The sequence below is a fragment of the Dama dama genome, chromosome 5 (assembly GCF_033118175.1).
Source record: "Dama dama isolate Ldn47 chromosome 5, ASM3311817v1, whole genome shotgun sequence".
Lineage (NCBI taxonomy): Eukaryota > Metazoa > Chordata > Mammalia > Artiodactyla > Cervidae > Dama > Dama dama.
Window position 1 is genome coordinate 113,728,267 of NC_083685.1, and position 18,907 is coordinate 113,747,173.

The window sequence follows — 18,907 nt, forward strand, 5'->3', positions numbered from 1 at the left end:
CAGGAACCACAAAATAAAACAAACAAAAAAAAATGAACTTGGTGAATGTTATAAAAAAGCAGTCTTATTGGAAGAGAGAAAAAGGGCTTTTCATAACATTTAATGGTACCAGTTAAAGTCAGATAGAACACAAGTAGCAATTTGGTGGGGTAATTAGTGTGTGGTTATACTAAGAGCTGTCTTCAAATAAACAAAAGTCGAAAGACCTTAATTTCACCTTCGCTTTTGGCAGTCTGGTGGACTAGATACTGTGGCATCCCCTACTCCTATCCCTGGCTAAAAGCCCCTCAACCAACCAGATATTATAAAACACAATTTTCACTGTATTGCAGGAACCATAGAAAGAATAGTAAATTCCAAGAGGGACAATCAAAGAAGAAAAAAAACAAAACAAAATTTAAAAATCAGCTATGACCTGAAACTGAAATTAGAGCTGTGATGGGCAAGGGCTTGCCTTAGGACATACGGGTGACAACGGTGCTTAAGGTTTGAGCAAGGTGGTGCAGCTAAACCTGAGAAGCCTCACTAACAAGAAAAAGAACCTGGAAGTGGGCTGGAAACTTCGGCGTCTCTGGGTCTTGGCAGAAGGGATAAAAAAATGTTCTCAGAAAGCATCTTCAATTTTGGTCCCCAATTTTTCCCTAGATTAGGATCAGCAAAACAGGAGTTATAATCAAAGATTACTACACACATAAAAGGAAATAAATCTATCACAAGCAAGAGTCACAAAAAAATAAGTAACAGATTTAAGCCCCCAAGAACTCAGATTTTGGAATATTCTATTATAGAATATAAAGTAACTATAAAATGTTTAAAATATAAAATGGAATTACAAATATGAGCAAACATAAAACACTATTATAAAAAACAAAACAAGACCAAAAAACTATGCAAATTGCAGAAAGAACCAAATGAGATTTTTACAACTGAAGAACCTAATTGTAAAAAGTTTTTTAATGAATTAACTATTTAGGGGATGGTCTAAAAGAGAGTCAAGAAACAGCTCAAATTAGATATAGCAGGGGTGGTGAAAATGTTCTGGAATTAGACTGCAGCAATAGCTGCATGACCTTGTGGAGTATACTAAAAACCACTGAACTGTACAATTTAAAAGGATGAGTTTCATGGCAGGTGAACCTATCTGAACTGAGACGATGGCTGAACACTTCTCAGAAGGGACAGAAGACAGGATGTCACAGGTACACGAAGCACAAGGTACACCACACAGGTTAAATGAAAAAGAAGCACCTAATACTCGCTAGTGAAACTCTAAGTTATGGGATCAAAGACAATGAAATCATAAAACTACTCAGAAAAAAATTAAGGATCACCCATAATCAGACTGATAGCAGATTCAAAAGCAGTTAAAAAAAAGATAGAAAATAGTATGCTTCAGTGTGAGAGAAAACATTTTTAATTGTACACCAAAAGAAAATTGGTTGAGAAATGATGAAATAAAGGCATTTCTAGATAAAAAGAGTATTTACCAACAGATTCATTAAAAAGGACCTTCCTAAAGCAGAATTTTCGAAATCATACGTTGTGACCCACTAGTAGGTCATGACATTGATTTAGTAGACTGTAACAAATAGAAATATCATGCTGTGGAAGTGCTGCAACTCAATATGCCAGAAAGTTTGGAAAACTCAGCAGTGGCCACAGGACTGGAAAAGGTCAGTTCTCATCCTAATCCCAAAGAAAGGCAATGCCAAAGAACGTTCAAACTACTGCACAATTCACAGTACTCATCTGAGTACTGCACAATTCTACTGCACTCATCTCACACACATGACGGAAGTGACTTAGCAGCAGCAGCAGCACCACACACTAACAAAGTAATGCTCAACATTCTCCAAGCTAGGCTTCAACAGTACGTGAACCATGAACTGCCAGATGTTCAAGCTGGAGTTAGAAAGGGCAGAGGAACCAAAGATCAAAGTGCCAACATCCACTGGATCATCGAAAAAGCAAGAGAGTTCCAGAGAAACATCTACTTCTGCTTTATTGACTATGCCAAAGCCTTTGACTGTGTGGATCACAACAAACTGTGGAAAATTCTGAAAGAGATGGGAATACCAGACCACCTGACCTGCCTCTTGAGAAACCTATATGCAGGTCAGGAAGCAACAGTTAGAACTGGACATGGACCAACAGACTGGTTCCAAATAAGAAAAGGAGTATGTCAAGGCTGTATATTGTCACCCTGCTTATTTAACCTTTATGCAGAGTACATCATGAGAAACACTGGGTTGGAAGAAGCATAAGCTGGAATCAAGATTGCCGGGAGAAATATCAATAACCTCAGATATGCAGATGACACCACCCTTATGGCAGAAAGTGAAGAGAACTAAAATGCCTCTTGATGAAAGTGAAAGAGGACAGTGAAAAAGTTGGCTTAAAGCTCAACATTCAGAAAACTAAGATCATGGCATCTGGTCCCATCACTTCATGGCAAACAGACGGGCAAACAGTGGAAGCAGTGTCAGACTTTATTTTTTTGGGCTCCAAATATCACTGCAGATGGTCACTGCAAGCCATGAAATTAAAAGACACTTACTCCTTGGAAGGAAAAGTTATGACCAACCTAGAGAGCATATTGAAAAGCAGAGACATTACTTTGTCAACAAAGGTCCATCTAGTCAAGGCTATGGTTTTTCCAGTGGTCATGTATGGATGTGAGAGTTGGACTGTGAAGAAAGCTTAGTGCCGAAGAATTGATGCTTTTGAACTGTGGTTTTGGAGAAGACTCTTTTGAGAGCCCCTTGGACTGCAAGGAGATCCACCCAGTCCATCCTAGAGAAGATCAGTCCTGGGTGTTCATTGGAAGGACTGATGCTGAAGCTGAAACTCCAATAGTTTGGCCACCTCATACAAAGAATTGACTCACTGGAAAAGACCCTGATGCTGGGAGGGATTGGGGGCAGGAAGAGAAGGGGACGACAGAGGATGAGATGGCTGGATGGCATCACTGACTCAATGGACATGAGTTTGAGTAAGCTCTGGGAGTTGGTGATGGACAGGGAGGCCTGGCGTGCTGCCATTCATGGGGTCACAAAGAGTCGGACACGACTGAGTGACTGAACTGAACTGAACTGAACAACACAGAAGGGTGAGAAGGGGAAAGGAATGATACATGATTGCTTTGCTAGCCTTTTATAGCAGAGTAGGTGCCATTACTCTCATGAGCAGCTCCTTCTAGTTAACAGACCTAAAGATAAATCTCATTGCAAAGGTTCTACAATCGGTTTTTTATTTGGTTTAGTATCTTTTGGACACTTTCAAAGCGTCTCTATCATCTAACATCTCTCTACCACTTCTCAAGTTGAGCTACTTAATTAGTAAGCAAGAAAAGGTTGCTGTATTTTGTGGAAGGCCAGTACTGAACTAGTTTGGACAGACTAGTTAAGACTGAAAAATGAATATGTGGCACATTATGATGCCCAATTTTCCTGAAAACTAAGGTGCAGATATATGATCTACCATCTCTTCCTGTGCAATGTATTTTCATGAGACTTTGATTCAAAAGTGAGCCATACAAAAAGAAGTGCCAAGTGGAATCCATCTTCTAGCAATGGTGGCTGCAAAAGCATATTGATTACAAGAGATTCCTTATTGTATCTCAAGTCTTTCAATGGGAACCACATTCCTTCTTCCCTAAGTAATTTCTTTGAAATTTCTTTTAGATGAGTCTTTTGCTGGCAAATGGATTTTTTTAATCTGAAAATTTATTTTTAATCTTTATTCTTAAAAATATTTTTGCTGGGTGTAAAATTACAGGTTGATGGTTGTTCTGAGCATATTCAACATTCCATTAGATTGCATCAATAACAGAACTGACACTGTATACTGATTTCCTTGTAACAGTTCTTCAAAGATTGTCTTTTATTTGATATTGTACAGTTTTACCAGGATGTGTCTATGTGTACACTTCCTTTGTACCTTGCTCGAGAGATTCATTAGGCTTCCTGAATATGTAAGTTGTGTCTTTCATCCAATTCTGGGATCTCTTCTTTGAACACTGCCTCTGCCATTTTTCTTTCATTCTGGAACTCTATCTAAACACATTAGTTTTACATTCTTTACCATATAACTCATTTTTTTTCATGTATTTTCCATTTCTCTTTTTTCTTGCCCTCCCTCTTTCCACTTTTTGCTACATTCTTCAGATGTGTTACAATTCAAAATTCAACTTTGTGCAAAATGCTATTAAATCTTCCCCATAAGTCTTGTCCCCTTCCTTATTCATAATCTCAATTCCTTAAAAAAAAATTTTTTTTTAAACAAATCCATACTTTATTTCTTTTTCAGTAAGTTTAAATCCTCGAAGAGTAGCAGCATCACACTGATTCTGGATCCAATGGCCTTAGCAGGAAAGATTGTTTCGGAATTGGTATGAACCATGTCTCCTTGAGTGTGAGTTATCCTTCCCCAGATTACTCTGGTTTTGTTAGGTTTTTCACCAGGAGTCAGTGAGCTGTTCTTTGCTTTGCACACATAAGCACATCTCTTGCCTAGACAGAATTCAGTTTCATCTCAAGCATATACACCTTCAATTTTCAGGAGAGTTGTGTGGTTCCCTCTGGTTCCATAGATCCTGCTCATAGCCAGCAAAAATGTCCTCAGACCACAACCTTCCAGACATATTTGTTGTTTTAGAAATCCTATTCCCAGCAAGCCTCCAGAGTCCAAGATGGTTGAAAGAGCCCAATTTATTCTTAAACATACTAAATATGCTTGTCTTACATGCTTTAATCTGTGCTGACAATTTTAGTATCTTAAGTCTTAAGAGGTCTGACTTGTCTCTCTTTTTTCCTCCATTAATTCAAGCCCACAGTGTCTAGTTTCTCAGTTGGATTTATGATCTGACTATGATCTCTTATTTGGGGAAACTTTATCTAGGAGTTCGTTTTTCAAGTGTGTGACTAGCAGGATTTTAGTTCCCCATTCAGGGACTGAATCTGGGCTATAGCAGTGAAAGCGCCACTGCACCATCAAGTAAATTCCCTTTACAGGAGTTATTTGAGGCCTAAGTTGTTCCAGAGAAGTTTGAATTCTCTTCTTCCCAAGGGCCTGAGATCACTTTATCACATATTTCATTTGTTTTCAAAATGTCCCACTTTTTATTTTATGTCCCACTAAAAAAGAAAAAAACTTCTCAGTCATTATCTCTACTTTCTCCTATTAGGATTTTGAAAATATTGCAGTAAACTCTTAGATACTCTGTTGTGTTTGGGTTTTTTTTTTTTTTTAATGTTTTCTTTCAATTTCAGTTTGGATAATTTCTACTGACTTGCTTTCAATTTTACAGACTGTATCCTCTGCTGTGTTTAGTCTGCTGCTAAGTTCAATCTTCATCTCTGATACTGTATTTTTCCTTTCTCCCTGGGTATTTAATTCATTTTCATGACAGTAACATCATCAATATGCTATAAATCTCCCAGTCCAACATTTCTTGCTGAGACCAACAAAAGAATGCAGCTATAAAGAGGAAAAGAAGTAGGGGAAGGGAAGGTGGGAAAAAAGAGAAGACAAAAAAAGATGGCAGATTTAAATCCAAGTATACTTGAAATCACTTTATCTATTACTAGATTCAATATTCCAATTAAGAAAGACAAGGAGGAAAAAAGAAATTAGAAGATAAACTGACTAGATAAAACACCGCTAAATAATCTAATTAAATGCTGACTACAAAAGTTAACAGAAAAAGGGTGAAAAAAGATGCATTCTCTATGAATAGAAGGAAACTTCCTCAATCTGATAACGCTATCTATGAAAAACGCCAGCTAACATCACACTAAAAGACTAAAAGCTTGCCCCCTAAAATCAGAAGAGACATCTGTTCCCTTCTAAGACAGTTATCTGCTTTTGCCATTTCACTGCTAAATGAGTTTAGCAAAGTTGTAGGATACAAGATAGGATACAAGATCAACATAAAAAATAACACTATCATAAAAAACTAGAATGTGTGTGTGTTTGCCTAGCCACTCAGTCGTGTCCACTCTTTGTGACCACATGGACTGTAGCCCACCAGGCTCCTCTGTCCATTGGGATTCTCCAGCCAAGAATATTGGAGTGGGTTGCCATGCCCTCCTCCAGGGGATCTTCTCAACCCAGGAACTGAATCCAGGTTTCCCACACTGCAGGCAGATTCTTTACCATCTTAGCCACCAGGGAAGCCCAAGAATACTGGAGTGGGTAGCCTATCCCTTCTCCAGGGAAACTTTCCAAGCAAGGAATCAAACCAGGGTCTCCTGCATTGCAGGCAGATTCTTTACCAGATGAGCTACATGGGAAGCCCAAAAACCCACAATACATAGGATTAAATTAACAAGAGAAATATAGAACTTAAACATTGAATTTGTATGGAAACACAAAGGACCCCAAACAGAGAACTTAAACATTGAATGTGTATGGAAACACAAAAGATCCCCAACAGCCAAAGGAATCTTGAGAAAGAAAAACAACTGGAGGAATCAGAGTCCCTGAGTTCAGACTATACTACAAAACTAGAGTAATCAAGACACTGTGGTACTGGCATAAAAACAGAAATATAGATCAACGATACAAGATAGAAAGCCCAGAGATAAACCCAAGCACCTACAGTCACCTAATCTATGACAAAGGAGGCAAGAATATACAAGGGAGAAAAGACAGCCTCTTCAATAAGTAGTTCTGGGAAAACTGGATGACTCTAGGTAAAAGAATGAAATAAGAACACTATTTAACACCCTACACAAAAATAAACTAAAAATGGATTAAAGACCTAAATGTAAAATCAGACACTATAAAACTCTTAGAGGAAAATACAGGGAAAACATTATTTGACATAAACCACAGCAAGACCTTTTTGACCCACCTCCTAAAGCAATGAAAATTCAAATAAACAAATGGGATCTAATTAAACTTAAAAGTTTTTGCATGACAAAGGAAATCATAAACAAGACAAAAAGACAACCCAGAGAATGGGAGAAAATATTTCCAAATGAAGCAACAGACAAAGGATTAATCTCCAAAATACACAAACAGCTCATGGAGCTCAATATCAAAAAACGAACAAACAATCCAATCAAAAAATGGGTGGAAGACCTAAACAGACATCTCTCCAGGGGAGACATACAGATGGCCAAAAGGCACATGAAAAGATGCTCAACATCATTAATTATTAGACAAATACAAATAAAAATTACAATGAAGTATCATCTCACACAGGTCAGAACGACCATCATCAAAAAATCTACAAACAATAAATGCTGGTGAGTGGAGAAAAGGGAACCCTATTACATGTTGGTGGGAATGTAAATTGATATAGCCTCTGTGGAGAAGAGTATGGAGGTTCCTTAAAAGACTAAAAACAGAACTACCATATGACCCAGCAATTCCACTACTAGGCATATACCCTGAGAAAACCAAAATTCAAAGTGACACTTGTTCTCTGCAGCTCTATTTACAAAAGCCAGGCAGGACATGGAAACAACCTAAATGTCCAAAGATAGATGAATGGATAAAGAGGTGGTACATATATACAAGTGAATATTACTCAGCCATAAAAAAGAACAAAATTGAGTCATTTGTAGAGATGTGGATGGACCTACAGTCTGTCATACTGACTGAAGTTAGTCAGAAAGAGAAAAACACCGTATATTAGTGATACATGTGGAATGTAAAGCAATTATACTTCAGTTTTTAAAAACTGAAAGAAAGAAGATCTAAATAAATGAAAAAACATCCCGTGTTCATGGATTGGAAGACTTAGCAAGGTCAAGATGGTAACACTCCCCAAACCAATCTACAGATTCAATATAATCCTTATCAGAATCCCAGATGGGGGATTTCCCTGGCAGTCGAGTGATTACGACTCTGTGCTTTCAGACTTCCCTGATGGTCCAGCAGTTAAGAATCTGCCTGCCAATGCAGGGGACATGGGTTCAATCCCTGGTCCAGGAAAATTCCACATGCTATGGGGCAACTGGGCCCATGAGCCAGTGCCACAACTACTGGAGCCAGTGCGCCCTAGAGCCCGTGGTCTGAAACAAGAGAAGCCACCACAATGAGAAGCCCACACACCGCAACTAGAAGACCCAGCACAGCCATAAATAAACACATAATACATTTTTTGTAATTAAAAAAAAAAAAAGACTGCACTTCCAATGCAGGGGGCACAGGTTCAATCCATGGTCAGGGAACTAAGATGCCACATGCTGCAAGGTTCAGCCAAAAACAGAATAAGTAAAAAGATTTAATAAATAAATAATGAAAAAACTGCAACTGCCTTCTTTGTAGAAAGTGACAAGCTTATTCTAAAATTCACGCAGAACTGCAAGGGACCAAGAACAGCCAAAACAATCCTAAAAATGAATTAAGTAGAAAGGCTGACACTTCTCAATTGCAAAACTTGCTACAAAGCAACAGTAATAAGTGTGTTTCTCCAAAGGCATGTAGATCAATGGACTATAACTGAGAGGAAAAACCCCATATATTTATGGTCAACTGATTTTTGATGAGGTGCCAAGGCCATTCAATGGGGAAAAAATAGTCTTTTCAACAAATAATGCTGGGACAATTGTGTAGGCACAGGCAAAAGACTGAATTTGGACCCTTTCCTGTTAATTTTGACATGCAAAAATTAATTCAAAATATACCAAAGACCCAAAGCTGTAAAAGCTAAAACTATAAAACTCTTAGAAGGTGTAAAACATAGGTGTAACTTTTCATGGCCTTGGATTAGGCAATGGGTTCTTAAATATGATATCAGAAACACAAGCAACGGAAGAAACAAAGATAAAATGGACTTCACCAAAATTTAAAACTATGAACAACAAAGGACATTATCAAGTGAAATGACAATAAAAAAAGGAAGAAAATACCTGCAAATCATACATCTGACAAAGGTCTCATTCCAGAATTCTTTTAACACAATAAAATGACAATTAATAAAACACAGTCAAAAGACAGACCTCCCTGGTAGTCCAGTGGTTAATATCCTCTTGCCACTGCCGGCAACACAGATTTGATTCCTGGTCTAGGCAGATTCCACATGCCACGGGGCAACTAAGCCTGTGTGGCACAACTACTGAAGCTCACACACCCTAGAGCTGGTGCTCCACAACAAGAGAAGCCACCACAATGAGAAGCCCTTCCATCGCAACTACAGAGTAGCCCCCACTCAGACCCAGCACAGCCAAAAATAAAACAAATTAAACATTTTTTTAAATTTTAAGAAATAGTGTTATTTTTAAAAAATGCACAAAAGATCTGAATACACATTTCTCAAAAAAAATCATTAAAAGGTCAATAAGCACATGAAAAGGTGCTCAACCAAAACCACAAGAAGATACTGCTACTTCATACCTGCTACAATGACTATAATAAAAAAGAAAATGAGTGTTGAAGAGAATGTAGAGCAATTGTAACTCTCACATAGTACTGGTGGGAATGCAAAATGGGGCAACCACTTGTGGGAAAGAGTGGTAGTTCCTTAAAAAGTTAAACACTGACTTACTATTTAACTAACAATTTCATTCCTAGGTATATACAAAAGAGAATTGAAAAATATATTCACACAAAAACTTGTACAAGATGTTCAAAGCAGCATTATCACAATAGCCAAAAAAGTGGAAACAACTCATATGGCCATTAATTGATGAATAACTAAACAAACTGCAGTATACTCATACAATGTAATATTATTCAGTCATAATTAAATTTAACATTTTACCATTATTAAATTAAACAATTTAATTATTATTAAATTTTAATATTATTAAACATTATAATGATTATTATTTAATTATTATTAAAAAGGGAATGGTGTTTTGATATATATTATTTATTTACATGGATGAACTTGGGAAACATAATGCTAAGTAAAAGAAGTCAGATACAAAAGGCCACATAATGAATGATTTATTAATAATTTACATGAAATGAACAGAATAGGCAAATCTGTAGTGACAAAAAGTTGTTGCCAGGGGAAGGAGAACTGGTGGGGAGGGGGGAAGAATGAGGAATGACTGCTGAAGAGTACAGGGATTCTTTTGGGAGTAAAGTAAATGTTCTAGAATTAATGGTGATGGTTGCACAACACTGGGAATATGGTAAGTTACTAAACTATATATTACATATGGGTGAACAGCAGCAAAAAAAATCTACTTGAAACAATATAACTGAATGATAAACACAAAATTCAGAATAGTGCTTACCTCGGGAAGAGGAAGGAAATGGGATGGGATCATAAAGTTATTGATAATGTCCTTTTTCTTAAATAGAGCAGAATGTTAAACACAAGTATCTATAGTTGCTTTTTATATCTTACACATATTTGCTAAATATCTTATCAATATTGATACTAAGGGTATCAAAATAGGACAGCATTTTTTTTTCCCCATTAAAAGTGTAGTAGAGATATTTGGCTTTAAAATGTGGTAGAGCTATTTGGCTTTAAAACTACGTACAATTTTCACACACACACAAAAAAAAAGAATAGAAGGCAGTGAGTGTAGACTATTCTTTCAAAAATAGTAGCTGCAGTGACTAAGAGTCAATAGAGTGAAGTTTATTTTGGTTTTAGTGGTTCCTTTCCCCTAAGAATGTGTGAGTATGTTTACTGGTGATAGGAAATGAATGAGTAAGTTTGCCAACATAAGAAAAAAGATGTAAACTTCTTGATAAGACAGAGAGGATTAGGATCCAGAATTCAAATGTAGGTAAGAACTTCATTTGACAAACAATGAAAACGAGGGAAAAACATTTAAGGATGGGAGCAGATAGACCAAAGTTTGATGGTAGATTTATAGGTAGAAGAAGGCACTCTCATCTGATAGTCTAAATTGTCTCTACGCTTCCTACTAGGAGTAAGAAAAGATGCAAGAAGGACAAGGGTAGCTGAGGGAAGGTGAGAGCTTGAGGATCAATGTTTGAGAATGACAGTTTGAACAGACTAAGAGGAAGATAAAGCATGAAAGGATTCCTTGGCAGTTCTGAGAGGCCACTTAGTTGGCACTAGTCCCAGACTATACTACTGCAATGATGTAGAAATGAAGGATGCAAGTATTTGTACTGAGTGGAGATAGGTTCTTGGTAAGCAGGCATGACAAAAAGGATTAGGAAGAAAGGAAGCTGGAATTGAAGTGTTGAGAAGAGTAAAAAATCAATCTGTGGTGTTCAAGAACTATAAATTAAGGAGTGGCTTAGTTACTAAAGTCAAGGTTCCAAGGTCATGTGAAGGTGAAGAACAAATATGAAATAAAGGAGTGAAACATCAAGAAAGGGAGAGAGTTTCAGAAGCTGTGTAATTCAAAGTTGATCAGATTTTTGAGTTTAAAAAAATCTGATCAATAAAATGAGAATAAGTAATTCCTGTTCTATATCCACAAAGTTCAAAAGTGAAATAATTTCTTGGTCAGGAGAGAAAGGGTCTCAAAATATAATGTAAAATTTAAGGAGGTTGTGTACTACTCGATATTTCATGTATTAGTTACTTGATAACTTTTACTTGAAAAACAATAAAAATGCATTCTCTAAAATGTTTATATTCCTGACTGTATCAAATGAGATGACAATCAAAACTGCAAACTACACAAGGAAACAAATCACTGTGAGAAAGTTAGAAACAGCAAATTACAAAAACATTTATGAAGTACTACAGATAACAGAGACTTGAAAGAAATTATAAAATAAAGAAAATTTTTAATGCTTTAAGAAAAAAAAGGCAGAAATAGTAACCGAAAGGCAAAAGTTTCATTTTTCCAAAAAACTGGCAATTTTGGGGGAGAAGAATCAAAAAGATATTTTAAAAGGCATGGATTCTCAATACAGTTGTTTTTAAAGAGGTCATTGAAATATAATAAAACTATTTATAAATATTAATTTTATAATATACATGGTAGGTATATAAGTATTCAGTGTATAGATCTTTCAATTTTCCTGTATGCTCAACAATTTTCATTATAAAGTATCACTGAAATAAAAATAAGTAAATGATAAATTAGGTACAACTAGAAGAGAAAATCCTCTATACTGTCTTGTAAACTCTATGTTTTTCCCTTTTTACATTTAAATCTTTAATCCATCTGTAGTTGATTACTGTACAGTATGGGGGTACAGCCTCTTCCAACAACACAAGAGAAAACTCTACACATGGACATCACCAGATGGCTAATACCAAAATCAGCCTGATTATATTCTCTGCAGCCAAAGATGAAGAAACTCTACACAGTCAGCAAAAACAAGACTGGGAGCTGACTGTGGCTCAGATCACGAATTCCTTATTGCCAAATTCAGACTTAAATTGAAGAAAGTAGGGAAAACCACTAGACCATTCAGGTATGACCTAAATCAAACCCCTTGATTATACAGCAGAAGTGAGAAATAGATTCAAGGGATTAGATCTGATAGACAGAGTGCCCGAAGAACTATGGATGGAGGTTCGTGACACTGTACAGGAGACAGGGAGCAAGACCATCCCCAAGAAAAAGAAATGCAAAAAAGCAAAACGGCTGTCTGAGGAGGCCTTACAAATAGCTGAGAAAAGAGAAGCGAAAAGCAAAGAAGAAAAGGAAAGATATACCCATTTGAATGCAGAGTTCCAAAGAATAGCGAGGAGAGATAAGAAAGCCTTCCTCAATGATCAATGCAAAGAAATAGAGGAAAACAATAGAATGGGAAAGACTAGAGATCGCTTCAAGAAAATTAAAGATACCAAAGGAACATTTCATGCAAAGATGGGCACAATAAAGGACAGAAATGGTATGGACCTAACAGAAGCAGAAGATATTAAGAAGTGACAAGAAACCTAGATGCCCATCAGCAGACGAATGGATAAGGAAGCTGTGGTACATATACACCATGGAATATTACTCAGCCATTAAAAAGAATTCATTTGAATCAGTTCTACTGAGATGGATGAAACTGGAGCCCATTATACAGAGTGAAGTAAGCCAGAAAGATAAAGACCAATACAGTATATTAAGGCATATATATGGAATTTAGAAAGAGGATAACGATAACCCTATATGCAAAACAGAAAAAGAGGCACAGATGTACAGAACAGACTTTTGGACTCTGTGGGAGAAGGCGAGGGTGGGAGGTTTCAAGAGAACAGCATCGAAACATGTATCTGTTTCTAGGGTGAAACAGATCATCAGCCCAGGTTGGATGCAGGAGACAAGTGCTCAGGCCTGGTGCACTGGGAAGACCCAGAGGGATCAGGTGGAGGGGGAGGTGGGAGGGGGGATCAGGATGGGGAACACATGTAAATCCATGGCTGATTCATGTCAATATATGACAAAAACCACTACAATACTGTAAAGTAATTAGCCTCCAACTAATAAAAATAAATGGAAAAAAAAAAAAAAAGAAGTGACAAGAATACACAGAAGAACTATACAAAAAAGATCTTCATGACTCAGATAATCACAATGGTATGATCACTCACCTAGAGCCACATTCTGGAATGCAAAGTCAAGTGGGCCTTACGAAGCATCACTACGAACAAAGCTAACAGAGGTGATGGAATTCCAGTTGAGCTATTTCAAATCCTAAAAGATGATGCTGTGCAAGTGCTACACTCAATATGCCAGCAAATCTGGAAAACTCAGCAGTGGCCGGACTGGAAAAGGTCAGTTTTCATCCTAATCCCAAAGAAAGCCAATGCCAAAGAATGTTCAAACTACCGCACAATTGCACTCATTCACACACTAACAAAGTAATGCTCAAAATTCTCCAAGCTAGGCTTCAACAGTACGTGAACTGTGAACTTCCAGACATTCAAGCTGGATTTAGAAAAGGCAGAGGAACCAGAGATCAAATTGCCAACATCTGCTGGATCATCGAAAAAGCAAGAGAGTTTCAGAGAAATATTTACTTCTACTTTATTGACTATGCCAAAGCCTTTGACTGTGTGGATCACAACAAACCGTGGAAAATTCTTAAAGAGATGGGAATACCAGACCACCTGACCTGCCTCTTGAGAACTCAACATTCAGAAAAGTAAGATCATGGCATCCGGTCCTATCACTTTGTGGCAAACAGATGGGGAGACAATGGAAACAGTGATAGACTTTATTTTCTTGGGCTCAAAATCACTGCAGATGGTGACTGCAGCCATGAAATTAGAAGACGCCTGCTTACTCCTTGGAAGGAAAGTTATGACCAACCTAGACAGCATATTAAAAAGCAGAGACATTACTTTGCCAACAAAGGTCCATCTAGTCAAAGCTATGGTTTTTCCAGTAGTCACGTATGGATTTGAGAGTTGGACATAAAGAAAGCTGAGTACCGAAGAATTGATGCTTTTGAACTGTGGTGTTGGAGAAGACTCTTTTGAGAGTCCCTTGGACTGCAAGGAGATCCAACCAGTCTATCCAAAAGGATCAGTCCTGACTATTCATTGGAAGGACTGATGCTGAAGCTGAAACTCCAATACTTTGGCCACCAGATGAAAAGAACTGACTCATTTGAAAAGACCCTGATGCTGGGAAGGGTTGAGGGCAGGAGGGTAAGAGGAAAGAGGATGAAATGGTTGGATGGCATCACCGACTCAATGGACATGAGTTTGAGTAAACCCCAGGAGTTGGTGACGGACAGGGAAGCCAAGCCTGGCATGCTGCAAGCCACAGGGTCGCAAAGAGTCAGACACAACTGAGCAACTGGACTGAACTACACTGATGGGGGTAGAAGTTCAAAGTCACTATTTCCCATATGGATAACCAACTGTCTCAGAATCATTTACTGAAAAATTCATTCTTTTCCCCACTTATTTGTAATATCACCTTTCTCTTATTAAGTGGTCTAATATGTAAGGGTCAGCATCTGGGCTCTCTTTTCTGTTCCATTGGCCTATCCTTGTGCCAATATCACATCTTAATTACTGTAGCTTTCTATTTTATACTTTAAGAATGCTTTGACTATTCTTGAGCCTTTACACTTCCATATAAATTCTGGAATCAGCTTATCAAATTCCATACAAAATTTTGTTGGGATTTCTATTTGACTGATTTGAATATATAGGAAGATTGAGGGAAAACAAATGCCTTTATAATACTGGATCTTTTAATTCATGACCATAATAAAAAATCTCATTTTTAAAATCTATTGTTCTTTAATGCCTCATTGAAAATAATCCTTCAGAATTTTTCTCTTAAGTCTCCCACATCTCATTAGATCTATACTCAAATGCTTCATATACTTCTTTGCTATTACAACTGACATTTCGTTATCTCCAGCTTCTAATTCTCCATTGTTGATATGCAGATGCCACCCCTTGGTGGCTCAGATTCTTGGTAAAGAATCTGCCTGTAATGCAGGAGACCCAGGTTCAATCCCTGGGTCAGAAAGATCCCCTGGAGAAGGAAATGGCTACCCATTCCAGTACTCTTGCCTGGAGAATGCCATGGACAGAGGAGCCAGGCAGGCTACAGTCCACGTGCAAATTCAAATTTGATTTTGTATCAAGCCTCCGCTAAACTCTGTTATTTGTAACTCATCTGTAAATTCTCTTGGATATCTCTGAACATAATCATAGCTACAAACAAAAGACAGTTGTCTCTCCCTTTCATCTTATGTATTTGTTTCTACCTGTCTGCCTTACTGCCTTGCTGCTTAAGACTTCAAGCACAATATTTAATGGAAACAATGACAACAGGCATCCCTGTCATGTTTCCCTATCTCAAAAGGAAAGTTTTCAACTTTTCAATATTAAGTATGATGTCTCCTGTATAGTTTTTGTAGGCATTCCATCTGGTTAAAAAAGGTCCTTTCTTGGTCAGGTAGACAAGACGTTACATCATGAATGAATGATCTATTAAGATGATAACATAGTTTTTTCTCTTTAGTCACTTAACATGGTTGACTATGTAAACTGATTTTAACATTAAATCAATCTTACATTCCTGGGATAACTTAGTTATGGTATATCCTAAATTAGTTCTGATATTTTAAGATTTGCATCTGTAACCTATGTGCAGGGCAGGAATAGAAACTCAGACATAGAGAACAGTCTTATGGACACAGTGGAGGAAGGAGAGGGTGGGACGAGTTGAGAGTAACACTGAAATATATACATTCAGTTCAGTTCAGTCACTCAGTCGTGTCCAACTCTTTGTGACCCCATGGACTGCAGCATGCCAGGCTTCCCTGTCCATCACCAACTCCTAGAGTTTACTTAAACTCATGTCCATTGAGCTGGTGATCCCATCCAACCATCTCATCCTCTGTCGTCCCCTTCTCCTCCTGCCTTCAATCTTTGTCAGCATCAGGGTCTTTTCAAATGAGTCAGCTCTTCACATCAGGTGGCCAAAGTACTGGAGTTTCAGCTTCAACATCAGTCCTTCCAATGAACATTCTGGACTGATTTCCTTTAGGATATACATCACCATGTGTAAAAGAGCTAGCTAATGGGAAGTTGCTGTGTATCACAGGGAGTTCAGTCTAGTGCTTTGTGACAAACCAGAGGGGTGTCAGATGGGGTGAGAAGTAGGAGGGAGGTTCAAGAGGGAGGGGACAAATGTGTACCTATGGCTGATTCATGCTGACGTATGGCAGAAACCAACCAACACTGTAAAGCAATCATCCTCCAATTAAAAAAAGTTTAAAAAAAGAAAAAAAATTTTAAAAATCTGCATTTGTGTTATATGTCATATAATTAACTGTCCTTGTCAGGATTTATCTTTAAGGTGGTACTTTCTGTTGTTTTTTATAGTCACTAAGTCATGTCCGACTCTTTTGTAATCCCCATGGGCTACAACCTGCTAGGCTCTTTCTGTCCATGGGATTTCCCAGGCAAGAACACTGGAGTGAACTGCCATTTCTTTCTCCAGGGGATCTATGGTACTAGTCTCTTTCATTAAACGAGCTAGGATTTTTTCTTCATTCTCAATTCCCTGGAAGATCAGGAATAGCTGCTGTTCAATGCCGAAGTTATTTCTTTTATGATTTCTGATAGAATGCAGTAGTGGTTATTTGGGCTGTATGGAAAGATTTTTCACTACATATTTAACTTATATAATTTACACATGTTATAAGATTACTGAGGTTTTCCATTTCTATTCAAGTCTATTTTAGGGAGTTACGTATTTTAAGAATTTGTCTACTTAAAACATTCAAAGCATAGTTATCCATACTATTTTTGTTTTACTGCCTGCCACATGTACAATTATATCCTCTCTTTTCATTATTGATATTGATTTTCCATGTTCTTTTCTTTCTTAATATCACCACAAGTATGTCAAAGAACAAACTTTTGGATTTGTTGTGTATTTGTTTTCTGTTTCATTCTTTTTTTGTTCTTACCATTATCTTCATTACTTCTTTTTTTTTTTTAACATTCTTTGGGTTATTTTGCTATTCTTTTGCTAACCTCCGAAGAGAAACATTTACTTCATTTATTTCCCGCCTTTCTTTTTTCTAAGGTAAGCATTTAAGGGCATGTATTTGCTATAAAATATCATATTTCTTTAGCTTACCTTACAGATTTTGATGTGTAACATTTCTATCTTTCAGTCCAAAATATTTTGCAATTACTATTGTGATTGCTGCTTCTACTGGCAGGATAAATAAAAATGTATATCTTAATTTTGAAAGGTTTTAAAAAACTTTTTAAAAAGCTAATTGTTTTGTGGCTTGATAACTTGATTTTCCAGGTGGTGCTAGTGGTAAAGAATCTGCCTGCCAATGCAGGAGACACAAGAGAGGTGGGTTTGATCCCTGGGTCCAGAAGATCCCCTAGAGGAGGAAATGGCACCCTACTCCAGTATTCCTGACTGCAAAATTCCACGAGAAGAGCCTGGAGGGCTACAGTCTGTGAGGCCACAAAGTGCTGGACATGAGAAAAAAAGCGCACACACAAACAAAACTTGACTTCAGTTCTCTGAAATCTGTTCATACTTTATGACACCAAACATGGTAGAAAAAATTTTTTTGTTTAAATAAATGTTTCATATACATTTGAAAGTTGCTATTTTCAAAGTGATTGGATACACAGCTCTATAAAAGCATTAGGTGAAATTTGTTAAATGTGTTGTTCCAATCTTCCAAACATCCTTGCAGATATTTCTTTCCTCTACTTTTATCAATTACTGAGAGATATATATTAAAATCTCCCATTACTGTGATAGATTTAACATTTCTACTTGTAGTTCTGTCAGTTTTTGCTTTATACATTTTTTTAAAATGGTAGAACACAGGTTTTTAAAAATGAATCCCTTTTCTTTCTGCTCACTTTAAATACCAAGACCAAAATCAGTTATTATGTGATAATTTTCACTAAATCTGTTTCTTACCTTCAAATTTACCTATTTCATAGTAGAGACTGAACTTACTAAAACATCTTAAAAGGCAAATACCTTGGTCTTTTATTTCCAAGAGAAAAACAATCAGAAATTTATTACCAGGGGCATCATGCATACACATCCGAGTACTCAGTGCTGGCTAACCCAAAAGGGGCGGTTAGAACTTGAGCTTATACGCATCGTAACAAAGTAACAATAACTTCTTAGAGAAGTGAGAAGACAAAGGAAAAGGACTTTGAGTTTCTAGAGCAGCAAATGGGGGAACTAATGGAAGATAAGGGTTAGTAAAGGTTTGCTTCCCTATTGGTGCTAGTGGTAAAGAACCTGCCTGCCAATGCAGGAGACATGAGATGCAGGTTCAGTCCCTAGGTTGGGAAGATCCTCTGGAGGAAAAAATGGCAACACACTCCAGTATCTTTGCCTGGAGAATCCCAAGGACAGAGGAGTCTAGCAGGCTACAGTCCACAGGGCTGCACAAAGGAGGACATGACTGACGCCACTGAGCACACAGCACGATAGAGGTGTGCTCCGTAGACCTCTCTGGTGCCCACCTCTGGGCTGACTATGGTCTACAATTGTCTCTGGTGATTCATTTCTGTCCTCCTGGTAGAGAAGGGAAGGGG

At 37.4% G+C, this 18,907-nt stretch overlaps 1 protein-coding gene across 5 annotated transcripts in view; it reads right to left on the minus strand.

Annotated features, from left to right (window-relative positions):
* GPATCH8 (G-patch domain containing 8) overlaps nt 1–18,907 on the minus strand; it is a 90,417-nt gene that overhangs the window by 22,337 nt on the left and 49,173 nt on the right. The gene's annotated exons all lie outside the window — the stretch shown is intronic.